Genomic DNA, 13998 nt, shown 5'->3' on the forward strand with positions numbered 1-13998 from the left:
ATCCGTAAATCGCAACGCGTATCCGTAAATCGCAACGTGTATCCGTAAATCGCAACGCGTATCCGTAAATCGCAATGCGTATCCGTATATCGCAACGCGTATCCGTAAATCGCAACGCGTATCCGTAAATCGCAACGCGATTTTTAAAGCGCCATTATAATCGCTACGCGTATTTTATTTTCAAATTACAAAAACGAATATTAAGACAAAATCCCGTAATCGCAACTCATAACCTAAAACCTAAAATCACAACTCAGTCCCATCTCCATCTCTCACTCTCTACGGCGAAATCCGTCCCCATCTCCGAAGATTTCCGTCCCCATCTCCGGCGAAATCCCTCACAACCATTCACGGTCAGAAATCCCTCACAATATTCAGAAATGGAAAATCAACCTCCGAGGGTTAGTTTTTTTAATTATTTTTATTTTGAAATTTTTGCATTATTGTAGGTTTTTCATATTGAAACTGATGATAAGTTTACTGGTCATTTCAATAATAGATTAACCATTTCACTTAGATTTCATTTCACGTTACGATTCTCTCGTTGCGATTTTCATTTCGCGTTGCTATTCTCTCGTTGCGATTTTCAAGTTAGTATTTGTCTTTGTCTTTGTTCTGTCTTTTGGTTGAAGTAATGCAATCCATTCAAGTTTCAATTTGCAGAAGAGTCGCAACGAGATAAATGAAAATCGCAACGTGAAAATGACTATCTGCAACGAGAGAAATGAAAATCGCAACGAGAGAATCGCAACGCGAAATGAAAATCGCAACGAGAGAATCGCAACGCGAAACCAAAATCGCATTGCGATTTTCATTTCGCGTTGCGATTCTCTCGTTGCGATTTTCATTTCTCTCGTTGCGACAGTCATTCTCTCGTTGCGATTTTCATTTCAACCAAAAGACAAAACAGTGTTGCAAATTTTAGTTTCAAGAATAAACTACTACTTTTATGTTTATTGTTTTTGGTATATCTTCACAGTGTAGTTTTTGGTATATCTAACTTGGTATGTTTATTGTTTTTGTAGAAATTTTTTTCGGCTTCATTGACATTAAGGAATAAAGTTAGCCTAGCCACTACAATTGCTTCGAAGCTTTCACCTGCACAAAGACAATTGTTTGAGGAAACCTGCTTCGGCCATGGCTGAGAGTACAGCATCCGGGTGGAGATGCTAATTTGACCCATTTGTGGCTTCAGACCATGACATCAAATCTACCCGACAGTATACAACGTGGTGAGGAAGAGATATGGTTTCATTTTCCACCAGCGTATACTTGTTTTGGGCGGAAGGAGTTCTGCTTAATCACTGGTCTACGATTCGGACACAATGATGTAGGCCGGTACACTCGTCATATCGCCCGCCCATCATGGTTATCCCGGGTTTTTCCGGATGAGTCAATGGAGAAGCCGAACCTACACGTCGACGACCTGAAGAAATTGTTTAATAAGAAAGCTGGTTTCACTCGGATGGATGACGTCGATGTTGTCCGAGTATGCCTTCTACTACTTGTGTAAGCCGGCTTTTTAGGCAGAGAGGCCAGACAACCTATTCCTCGGGAGCTAATAATATTGGTAGAGGACCTGAATGCATGGAATCTGTTTCCGTGGGGTTCGTATATATGGAAAGCTACCTGGACTAAGTTGTCTACTGCCTTTGATGACCGCAAAAGTTTGCGTGGCGATGGGTCGAAATACACTTTGTCAGGCTTTGTTTGGGCCTTTAAGGTAATAATTTCTATATAATGTTTCTAAAATTATAATTAATTATTTAACAATTACTAATTTTGTTATTATATTGTTTGTAGATTTGGATATTCGAGGCTTTCCCCAGCATGCGTACATATGCAATAAAAACGTCAAATGATATTCCAGGGCTATTTCCTGGAAGAGGAAAAATCTGTTGGATTGGGAAGACTTAATACCATATGCGACAATAAATAATGTAAGTTAACACAAATACTTTCATATAATATATAAACAAGTTATTAATAGTAGACGTTTAACTTTGTTTGAGTTTTTATATTGTTAGGAGGCCAACATTCCATTACAAAGACTGACACCCACAGAGGAAGAGCTTGCCACTGATTGGTGGCAAGCTAGTCAGAGTTTTTTTGATGGCACGGATGATGAGCAGCATCCACTTCCTCCAATTCGAGAGCCATCACCTCACCCAGAGCCATCACCCGATCGACCCGACTATACACCTCTAGAACGAGAGCCATCACCTATCCCGTCACATCATCGAGCCTCTTCTCCACCATCACCTCATGATAGGCGACCGGTAAAGAGGCCACGACATTTATCTCCTTGTTCTCCACCTCCACGGGATGAGTTACGTGATGAGGTCAATGCCTTGCGTGAGGAGATCGGTACTCTACGCGATAACGATGGTGCATGGCGTGTGGAGGTGTCAACTTTACGTGGTGAGGTTGCCGCTCTACGTGAGATGATAGTATCGTTGCAGAATGAGGTTCATACTCTACGCAACGAGGTAAGTTTAAGATTTTCCATATTTAACTTAATGATAAATTTACTCGTAATTTCACTTAGATTAGCCATTTCACTTAGATTGCTTAGTAAATTTATTCGGTTGCTGCCAATTCTGCTAAACTGTGTATTCTTTAACACTGTGAAATAGTATTTGTCTTTGTTTTGTCTTTTGGTTGAAAGTAAATTTGTTCGGTTGCTGCCAATTCTGCTAAACTGTGTATTCTTTAACACTGTGAAATAGTATTTGTCTTTGTTTTGTCTTTTGGTTGAAAGTAAATTTGTTCGGTTGCTGCCAATTCTGCCAAACTGTGTATTCTTTAACACTGTGAAATAGTATTTGTCTTTATTTTGTCTTTTGGTTGAAAGTAAATTTGTTCGGTTGCTGCCAATTCTGCTAAACTAATACCCTGAAGTCAGTATTTGTCTTTGTTTTGTCTATTGGTTGAAGTAATGCAATCCATTCAAGTTTCAATTTGCAGAAGAAGAAATAGTTTACTTTCGCAACACGAAACTTAAAATCGCAACGAGAGAATCGCAACGCGAAATGAAAATCGCAACGACAGAATCGCAACGCGAAACCAAAATCGCAACGACAAAATCGCAACGCGAAACCAAAATCGCATTGCGATTTTAATTTCGCGTTGCGATTCTCTCGTTGCGATTTTCATTTCGCATTGCGATTCTGTCGTTGCGATTTTCATTTCGCGTTGCGATTTTGGTTTCGCGTTGCGATTTTGGTTTCTCGTTGCGATTCTCATTTCGCGTTGCGATTTTAAGTTTCGTGTTGCGAAAGTAAACTATTTCTTCTTCTGCAAATTGAAACTTGAATGGATTGCATTACTTCAACCAATAGACAAAACAAAGACAAATACTAACTTCAGGGTATTAGTTTGAAACATATTTTTCTTTGTTATCTGATGCATTTTGTGAACTATGATAGAATAATGACTTGGGTGAATACAATGCAAGTTTGAAACATATTTGTCTTTGTTTTCACTGTTTAAATATCATGTCTGTTTATTTACTGATTTTTGTATTTAATTATTTAGCGGCCCGATAGAGTGGATGCTTTACGTCGGGTTATGCTTGCACGACGGAGTTCACGCATCAGACAGCGTGCACGTGCTATTAAGTCTCCGTACACCCCAATAGTGCGAAGACACCGCAAGAAGAAGCCCGACTCGCCTGTCATCCCTCAAGAGTCCACTCCTATCGTTGAAGAGGCCCCCCTATCATTCCTCGAGAGTCCCCTCCCACCGTTCAAGAGGCCACTGTCATCATTGAAGAGGTCCCTCCCACCATTCAAGAGCCCGATTCACATGGCGTCATATGTAGGCTTCTTGAGAAACCCTCTGACGTGCCGGACATGATGGATTCAAGTTGGCTCTCGTATGAGTTACTGGCCAGTACCATACCGGTATCTGAAGAGGAGAGGAAACAACTACCGGACACAATTCTGGATAACACCCTTTGGGCTAAGACCGCAGTTGATTTTTATCTACATGAGCGGAGCCAGGGGTGTTTCACTGACATATGCAAGCTCACCGATGATATCTATTTGTTGCTTGATCGGTCTTGGTGGGGCGTATTATTAGGGGTCGAAGACAATGGCTATTTCGATGGGGGGGTAAGTCTTATATTTTTCTTATATTTCAATTTGATTAATTTTTTTTAAATTTATGTAAGTCACTAATATATGTCTTTTTTTGTAAAACAGCATATCGATGCGTGGGTGACACGTCTTCTAATAATAAGAAAACTTAAGAAAAATAAAAATATACGATATACAATTATGCCGACGTCTTTTAACGCCGTTCACTTGAAGAATGCACGAGATGAATCATTTGATTTGGGCAATGGACAAGCTAAACTTTATCCTGCATGGTGGGAGGTCGATAAGGTTAGTATTTATTTTAGATTGAGTTTAAAGGTTTTATGAAATAAGTGCGCAAATGAATGAATTATTACTTATGATTGCAGGTGTTTATCCCTGTTTTGGAACGTAAACATTGGATTCTCGTCGAGCTTCAGCTCCCATCCCTTAAGACAATAGTGTATGACAGCATGATAAATTACATATCATTGGCTGATTTAAGAGATATTATTAAGGGATGGAGCTCTCATTTGGCTAAATTCTTGGATGCGATCAATTATTGGACTCGTTCTAGAAACAAGAAGCCAAAGAAGCTCAATATTACAGTTATTAGAGACGAGACCGCGCCACAACAAACGGGAGGAGCCAGAGGAGATTGTGGTCCTCTCGTATGCTTGGCGTTGGAGCGTTTGACGACGGGAAGCACCAAGTATCTACCTCCCACCGATAGAGATAGAGCTGCAGTAGGCTTGTGGTTTCGGCATTATATGGCTAAATCGATATATACGAGACGCTGCCTACCTGCATCCGCGTTATAAACAATTGGTAAGTTTATAGACTTTTGGTTTGAAAATGTTTGGTTAAGTACCTAGAATTCAATAATTTGTTGTTTGTAGGTTTTAGATGTGTAGAAAGTGTTGTTTGAGCAAATGTTTGGTTTCTGCAGGTTAATCTCAGAAGTGAACTGCGTGAAAATGATGTATGGCTGCAAAAGTTGATTCAATAGTTTAATTGATTGTTTTTTGATTGTTTAATTGATTTGTAAAAGTTGATTCAATAGTAGATGATTGGAAATAAGAATTATTGCTTATTTTTTGATTGTTTAATTGATTTGTAAAAGATGATTTGTAAAAGTTGATTTGTGTAATTGATGCGAACATAATTCTTATTTGTGCTTGTTTAATTGATTGAAATGTAATGGTTGATTTTGTTGATTTCAATCTGCATTATGTTGAAGGCAAAAATGACTATCGCAATGCGAAATGAAAATCGCAATGCGAAATGAAAATCGCAACGAGAGAATCGCAATGCGGAAATGAAAATCGCAATGCGGAAATGAAAATCGCAACGAGAGAATCGCAATGCGATTTTCATTTCGCATTGCGATTTTCATTTCCGTATTGCGATTCTCTCGTTGCGATTTTCATTTCGCATTGCGATTTTCATTTCGCATTGCGATTTTCATTTCCGCATTGCGATTTTCATGTTGGGATTTTCATTTCGCATTGCGATTCTCTCGTTGCGATTGTAATTTCCGTGTTGCGATAGTCAAATGCATGCCTAATAAGTGATAACAACTGAATAACAAGAGTTGGTTAAGTCAAAATGGTTGGCCTGAGTCATTAATTCAACTGAAAATGTTAAAAGTTCACACATAAAATCCACATAATACAACGTTTGCATTTAAAAATCACCTAAGTTAACAGTCCCAAAAAGTGAAGCCAATTGTGATTGGGATTTTAAAGATGATTGCCTTTTGCTTGACACCATATGAGCTTTGGATTTTGATGAGGATCCATATTTTGGTAGAGGAAAAGATGATTTTGATGGCACTGGTGATCCACATGTCAACCTTGTATGACCACTTTCCTTGCACCGACTACATGTCGATCTCTTCTTCTCTTCACCCTTAGACGGTATACGATCGTGACTTTTTGGTCGGCCAGGTAGCCTTCTGTCCATGGCTGGTGGCAAAACTATTTGTAAGTCATCTGGTATGTCCCACTCAGAAGGATGTGGAATAGGGTAGACAATCTCGGCATAAGTCTGTCGATAAACTTCTGTAGTGTAGCAATCCATAGCGTATGCGCTTGAATCATCTTGGTTTAAATGAAGAGCAACTTTTATAACATGGCCACACGGATAACCAGATGTTTGCCATTTCATACAACTACACGTCTTTGCATTTAGATCGACTAGCCCATTTAAGTTATTATCCAGTACTTGAAACTTTGAACATGGTTCAACTCTCCATGACGTTGACTTCACAACACGTTTCGTTATCTTTTTTTCAGTCCATGGTGTAACACGATGTTCCAATGTTCCTGTAAATTTAAATAAACAATACTTAGTAAAATATATAAATATGATAAGTTACGAATTCAAAGAAATAATACCTGCATGGTTTCTTTTCTTGTAGTACCACTGTTGAATAGAGGCTCGAAAAAACTCCATTAACATAGTAATGGGTAATTTCCTGGAATGACGACTTAGAGCGTTGATTGATTCTACACTATTAGACGTCATGAAACCATATCTTGCTCCAAGTTGATGTACTCTTGACCATCTTTCAAATCCGATATCTTCTAGTGTTTGAGCACACTGAGGCAAAACACGTCTTAAACAATTTATATGCTTATTGAAATCCACTTCCCGATAAGCTTTTACAGCCTTCCAGTATGTCCATTTGTGCTTTTTTATACCAGCAGACCTTGATTTTAGATTTCTATACAAATGAACACCACAAAGTCCATGAAAAGCATCTGGGAAACACCTTCTAACAGCGTTGTCAATTGAGTTTGCCCTATCAGATATGATTGTCAGATTGCTAATAGGACCTATGCAATCCCTAAGATGCCCCATAAACCATGTCCATGAATCAGAGGTTTCAGATTTGCCAACCCCGTAAGCTATTGGCAATATCCCATTGTTAGCATCCATGGCTACTGCTAATAAGTTTACTCCAAGGTATCGACCTTTCAAATGTGCTCCGTCAACTATAATAACTGGGCGCATGCAAGTAATAAACGAACGAATCTACAAAATAATATACACAAGAAATATAATCATTTAAATGTGAAATGCATGTAACTAACAAAAATGAGTCAACAAAATTATATTAATTTACTAACCGTAGCACCAATGGCGATAAACAGCAACTCAAAGTGTCCATCTCTATCTGTTTTGATATGAGTTACCGACCCAGGATTTTTCAGCTTTAAATTGTGACAATAAGCCGGCAGTTGGGCAAACGATGCTTCTGGCGACCCCCTCAACAATTCCAAGGCATAACATTTGGCTCTCCAAGCTTGAGAATATGATATACTAATCTTGAACCGAGCATTCATGTCAGTCATAATTTCATGTCCCGATATACCCTGCCATTCAAAAACATTAACTCAGCCAGAAAACCACCCAACACCTTTTTGTTTGCCTGTCTATAGTGAGGAAAAACTTGGGTTCTTGAACATGTATGTTTATCAATAAAAGTCCTAACTTGAAACATTTCGCAATCTTTTATTCTCTTTGCAATCATACGCCACGTACAGTTTTTGTCAATCATACACCTTGTTTCGAAACGATCTTTGCTTGATTTGTTAACTTTTAGTTGATAGCCATCTTCCACACATTTCGTATACAAAGCTATCTTCAAGTCTTCCTTTGTATCAAAACAATCATCTTTCTTGATACGAATAACTTTTGTGTAACAATCAACTGCTTTCTTTACCAACTCTTCTTCCGGTATCTGAAGTAATTCTGGCATATTCCAGTTATACGCCCGTGGCATTTTCTTTTCTTCGGGGACTTTTTCTTCTTCTTTTTCTTCTTCAGGATTATATGAATTACAGAATGGATGTTCAACATGTTCATTCACAGTCGTAACTTCCTCCTCATTATCATCAACAATACATTCTTCGGCAACGGCTGTTTCATCATCAAAATTCGGGTATTGACCAATATCAAAATCATTACACGCAGGGTCTGTTTCTTCTTCTGAAACATCATCAAAATCCGTGTATTGACCAATATCAAAGTCCGGATATTGACCAAGACCAAATTTCGAATACTGACTAGTACTCACAATTTTTTCTGTTGGCTCATCATCGTCTAACTGGTCAATACGAAAACCGGAATTTGGTGCTGAAAGTTGATTGGGATTTGGATTAGAGAAAGGTTGTGGGTTTTGAGAAAAACTTAGTTGATTACTACCCGCTACTGACCCAACAATACTACTTCTAGGTTCAACAACATACAATGTAACATCATCTTGTGAAACACTAATGTAAGCAATGAATCGTTCAACATCTTCATTGTCGGTTAAAAAATAAACTTTACCATTTCTCTGATAAGATAGCCTAAATCCACTTAGGGGCTCTAAATTCAATTTATTTGAAACACTTAGCATTAGAGTTTCATAAGTTAACTTTTGTAAAGACAATTTTAGTTGAAGATTCATGGGTAAAGGCATATATTGTAAAACACCATGAACATTATCCCATGACCCTCCAAAACACAAATCTATCCAAACATGATCAACATTAGATGATTTCATGGTTGTAAATTAATTTACTAAACAGACGAGCTGCGAAACTAAAACCTGTTGCCGGATTGGGAAGGATGTCGTTGGATATAGGAACGGATGTCGCCGGAGAGAGTGATAGATGGAGATGAAATGAGTTGCGATTTAGGGATTTAGTTTATGATTTGCTGCTGTTACGTAGTTATATACCCAAAATTTCAGTGTTGTGATTTACAGATTCTCGTTGCGATTTACGGATTATCGTTGCGATTTACATATTCGCGTTGCGATTTACGGATTATCGTTGCGATTTACGGATACGCGTTGCGATATACGGATACGCATTGCGATTTACGGATACGCGTTGCTATTTACGGATACACGTTGCGGTTTACGGATACGCGTTGCGATTTATGTGTTCGCGTTGTGATTTTCATATTCGCGTTGCGATTCTTGAAAATCGCAATGCGAATTTGTACTATCGCATTGCGATTTTCAAGAATCGCGTTGCGATTTTGGAAACTGATTTGCGATTCTGGGGATCGCGTTGCGATTTTTATTTCGCGTTGCGATTTTGTTGGTCATTTTGGCAAATCCAAAAAAAGTTGGTTAAAATCGTATATTATAAGGCATTTTTGGTCACTGAGGCGATTTTCTCTTAAAAATATTCAATAAAATACCATTATATAATCGGGAACATTCCCTATTTAATAGACGAGATGGCGTTTCTCATTGGGATTCGGAAAACGTGGGACTCTCCGTCCATTTTAACGGGGTGGCTTAACGTGGTTCGTTAAAGAGAGTCGTGGTCAATTTTTTCCCACAGCTCCAAGATGGACCGGTCTTCGAATACCATTTTGGTTGTTAAAGAAACCGGTGAATATGGCCCTTAACATAGTATGAAGAAAAAAAACTCAACGTCCCTCTATTTGTCATGTTTCATTTTAATTCCATGTTAATGCCAAAGTTTTTTTATTAGAAGTAACTTCCAAACGTTTTTATTAGAGATAAGATAATGGAGTCAAAGGTGTGGTAGAAGAAGGAAGGCCTATAAGATTGATGACTGAAATATATTTGAAGTCTTTGTATTTTCTTATTTAATAATTTAATTTTTATTTTTTAAAATTTCAAGTTTAACATCATTAACATTTTTATTAAATTTAAGTTCATTATAATGTCATATATTTTATTTATATAATTGTTGAGTTAAGATTTTTTATTTTCAAAATGTCACATAATTGAATTTAGTAAAAAAAAAATCTAATGGTAATTGAATTTGAATCTTTAAATTACCTCAATGGTTAGAACAATAATTGTTATTCCTATAGGTCTCATCCCGGGTTCGAGCACCAACAACCACAGCATGGGTGATTGAATGTTCATTGTCAAATGATTGAGAGTATTTATAACATATACTACTTTGTAATCACGTTATCTTAATCAACTAAAAGATAAAGGGAATAAACTTCTATAATTAAAAGTAAAATGAAAAAAATTTCAAATTTACGAGGACTAAAACATATTTTAGCCCAATAGTTTTACCATAAGAAATACATTTTAGTTTTATTTCAACATGAAAGTTATATAAACAAGAATAAGTTGATCTAGTAGGATGATGCATTAGATCTCTTAAATATGATTAAAGTTTTGAATTTTATCATTATAAATTGAGTAAATTGGATTGGAAGAATTCTCCTAATAGACAGACATCCACAACACATAATCCTAATTAATTAACTAACAGATCGAATATCAGGTTTTACACAAACAAAATAAAATTAAAGATAATTTTATAAAAAAATTAATCTCAACCATCAAGCTACATTCATTACTAGTCCTCAATCAATATTTTTTAAAATGTTGTGTAATTGTAGCAGTGTAAAAGAATTTCAACATCTTCTAGCCACATAGTTCTTTGGGGGACTTCGAATGATTTTGACCAATACATTATCTCTAGGAATACATCTCTCAATAAGGACCAATGTTGGTTCTCCATCATTTCTGAGTTCTTCATCTATAATGTCTATAATAAACCCTCTACCACCTAACCTTTTAATATCAAAACCTCCAAGAGCCCATTTATGCAGCCTTCACTTCACCTCGTCTGAGCTAGAATCGGTTGTCATTTGTTTATTTCACTGAAAATATTTTTCATAAAATGAATTATATTTTTAAAAAAATATTTTATAGTATTTGAAAGAAGTTGTGTAAATCATTTTTCACTAGTTGATGATTATTGTAGAAATTATCTATTACAAATATTAAATACAATGAATAATATTATTTATCATGAAAACTTAATATTATTGTTTTTAAAATATTAGAATAACTTATTCATTATTATTAAAATATTATTTCTATAATTCTATAAATAAAAAAATTAAGATGAGTAGATTCTATTGAAATAAAAAAAGTATAAGTTATATTAATTATTTTTTTAAAATTAAGAGTATTATAGTATATTTTGAAAATTATTAATTAGTATATTTTAAATATACTTATTAAAATATTATTTAATTATTATATTAATGTTAAATACATAAATAATATTATTCATTATTAATAATTTAATAATATTATTTCTATGAAATTAATAAATAATATAAATTTTATTGATAATTTATTATATATTATTAAAATAAAAAGTATAATACCTTATATTATTATAATATAATTGAGTATATTATTATAGATATTAAAAATATAATATTATATTATTATAAATATTAATAAATATATTTTAAATATTTTACTAATTAATATTTTGATTAAAATGATATTAAAATATTATATTAATATTAAATACATAAAATAAAATTATTTTGAGTATTTATTTTTTAAAGTGAAAAGTTTGGAAAATAACTTGCAAAAAAATATATCGTAAGTTATTTTTAAAAACTATAAAGGAAATTATGTTGACCAGAAAAATATTTTACATTGACCAATCAGATTTTTTCCAACTAAACACTAGAAAATGAGGAAAACGTTTTCTAAAAAAAATGTTTTACGTGAATAAAACAAACACTTAATTCCCACAACAAATCATCCTCCAAAAATCATGTACTTTCTTAATTTGTTTTTCTTGATAGAGAATGGCACCTGGAAGATGAATGTTGCTTGTTGTTGAGGAATTAAACCTATAAAACTTTAAACTCGGTAAAAAAAAAGAAGAAGAGAGAAGATGGGCGGCGGCAAAATAGAAGTTTGAATGAATTAGGATTGTTGAAAATTGAGACAAAAACAAGATTAAGACAAAAGATAATAAGGGTAAGATAAACCCAAAGGAAAATAAAGACAATGGATGTAAAAGGATAGGAATAACTTAGCCAAGTTACGATTTTCGACAAAATTGTGCCTGAAACGGAATCAAATAAATAGATAGGCATTAGAAAAAGGATAATCTAAGGATTAAAGATATGCAAACAGAATTATAAAAAGATAAATGAATCAATGGAAAAATTGAAATTGAAATTTCCCCTCGGTAATATGGGGTTAACGTAAACCTTAGATTTGTGAAGTGGATGGAGTGATTGAGGATGGATGGATGGATGGATGATGATGATGATAGACGATGGATAATTATCCTATGAACCCTCCTAATCACAATTGACTAGGCAAGCTCGATAATCGGCTCTAACTAGCCCTCCTAATTATGATGAAGAGGCAAATTGGAGTGTAAAGATCTCTCTTACAAAGAACTCAATGAAAAAGAAGCTTCGAAGGCACAAGACAATCATCACTTCTAAAAACGAATTTTCGATGTATTGTATTGAAGAAAAAACGATGATTACAATGGTGGGAGAAACATCCTTTATATATGTTTAAAGGAGTCCTTGTTGTAACTTGACTAAGTCTTAAAATAAGAATAAAATAACATTAAAAGACTATCCTAATCTAAGTGTTTGATCCAATGGTGATGATGAAAACTAGGAGTTTGAAAACATGATGAAGTCTTTTAACTTGTAGGATGAGATGGACGGGTAGGATGGAGCTTCTGAGGTTATAGGCGGCATGACATATGATACGGAAGGTGATAGGCAGCATGGTCTTGTGATAAGTTATCATGGTTTTATCATTACAATCAATTACCCTTTTACCCTTATCCTAATTAAAATATAAATAATAACTTTTATAATGTCTTATAATGTCTAAATAACTGAAATCCTAAAAGGGGAAGTTTGCCCATGCTTTATAGATTTAGCAATGGGTAACTTTACAAAAGGAATCCTTATTTGCGGGGTTTTGAACATATTTTTAGGATTACCTTTGTGATTCTTGTAATTAGGTCCTAAAAAAATTTCAACTTGTGTGTGGTGATCCAAGTTGTTGTAGGGGGAAGGAGGCGTGGATTTTATTCCTTGAATTAGGGATGGCAAACAGGCGGGTCGGGTGTGGATGCCTCTTCCCCCATTCCCATACCCACTTAATATTTTCAAATCCACACCCGCCCACGTGGGTACATTCTCAAATCCATCCCCACACCCACTACCAAACTGGAAACGTACCCGACTAGACCCGCCTGACATCAATATTAAGTTATACATAAGCAACAAATATAAAACAAACACGTCCATTAAGAAGCATAATAAAATAAACCAATGATTATATGAGTTAAGTGTTAACATAGATCTTAAAGTACAAAAATTATAAGTTATATCTTATACAATATTAAGATTTATAAATTAATCTCTAAAATTATACTTAAATTCATAATGGTCCAAAATTTAATGGGTATTTAGTGGGCGGACGGATGCGAGTAAGGTCTCAAACCCATCACCCACCCACTACCCGCGACGGGTACCACTTTCTAAATCCACACCCGCCCACTACCCACTAAAGTTATGACCATCCCCGCCCCAATAGGAGCATATACGGTGTGGAATCCACGAAATTGTACCCGTTTACCATCCCTACCTTGAATCCTTCAATCTTTATATGGGCGTGTAAGCCCTTGCTGATGAAGGCTTGCATTATAGTATGAAGTTTTGTCTTTAAGAAGTTTGGTCTGTCCTCGTGTGAGTGGGCCAAGTAGAAGGGTTAGGCCATCTTTCTTAGAATTGTGGTGTGCGGTGCATGTATCAATTCTTTCTGACTACAACTTAGGCCTGAATCTTTTTCAACCTTTCTCAATTCCCTAGCAGAGTTGTAGCTGACTCTGTAGTTGTAAATAATTAATGCTATCTGTGTATGACCCTAACCAAAAAATAATAATAATTTTTCTATTATAATATAATTAATACTTTTTATCTTGAAATGTGATTTAGCCACTCTCGTATTAAAATCAAACAAAAAGTAACAATTAGAAACATCTCATCAATTGATTAGGGCTCTCCAAAAAATAAAATTAAATGAAAAATTAAATCAAATCTAAATACATTCAATCTAAAAATAAGGAGT

This window comes from Hibiscus syriacus, unplaced genomic scaffold (genome assembly GCF_006381635.1).
Source record: "Hibiscus syriacus cultivar Baekdansim isolate YM2019G1 unplaced genomic scaffold, ASM638163v2 tig00110422_pilon, whole genome shotgun sequence".
Lineage (NCBI taxonomy): Eukaryota > Viridiplantae > Streptophyta > Magnoliopsida > Malvales > Malvaceae > Hibiscus > Hibiscus syriacus.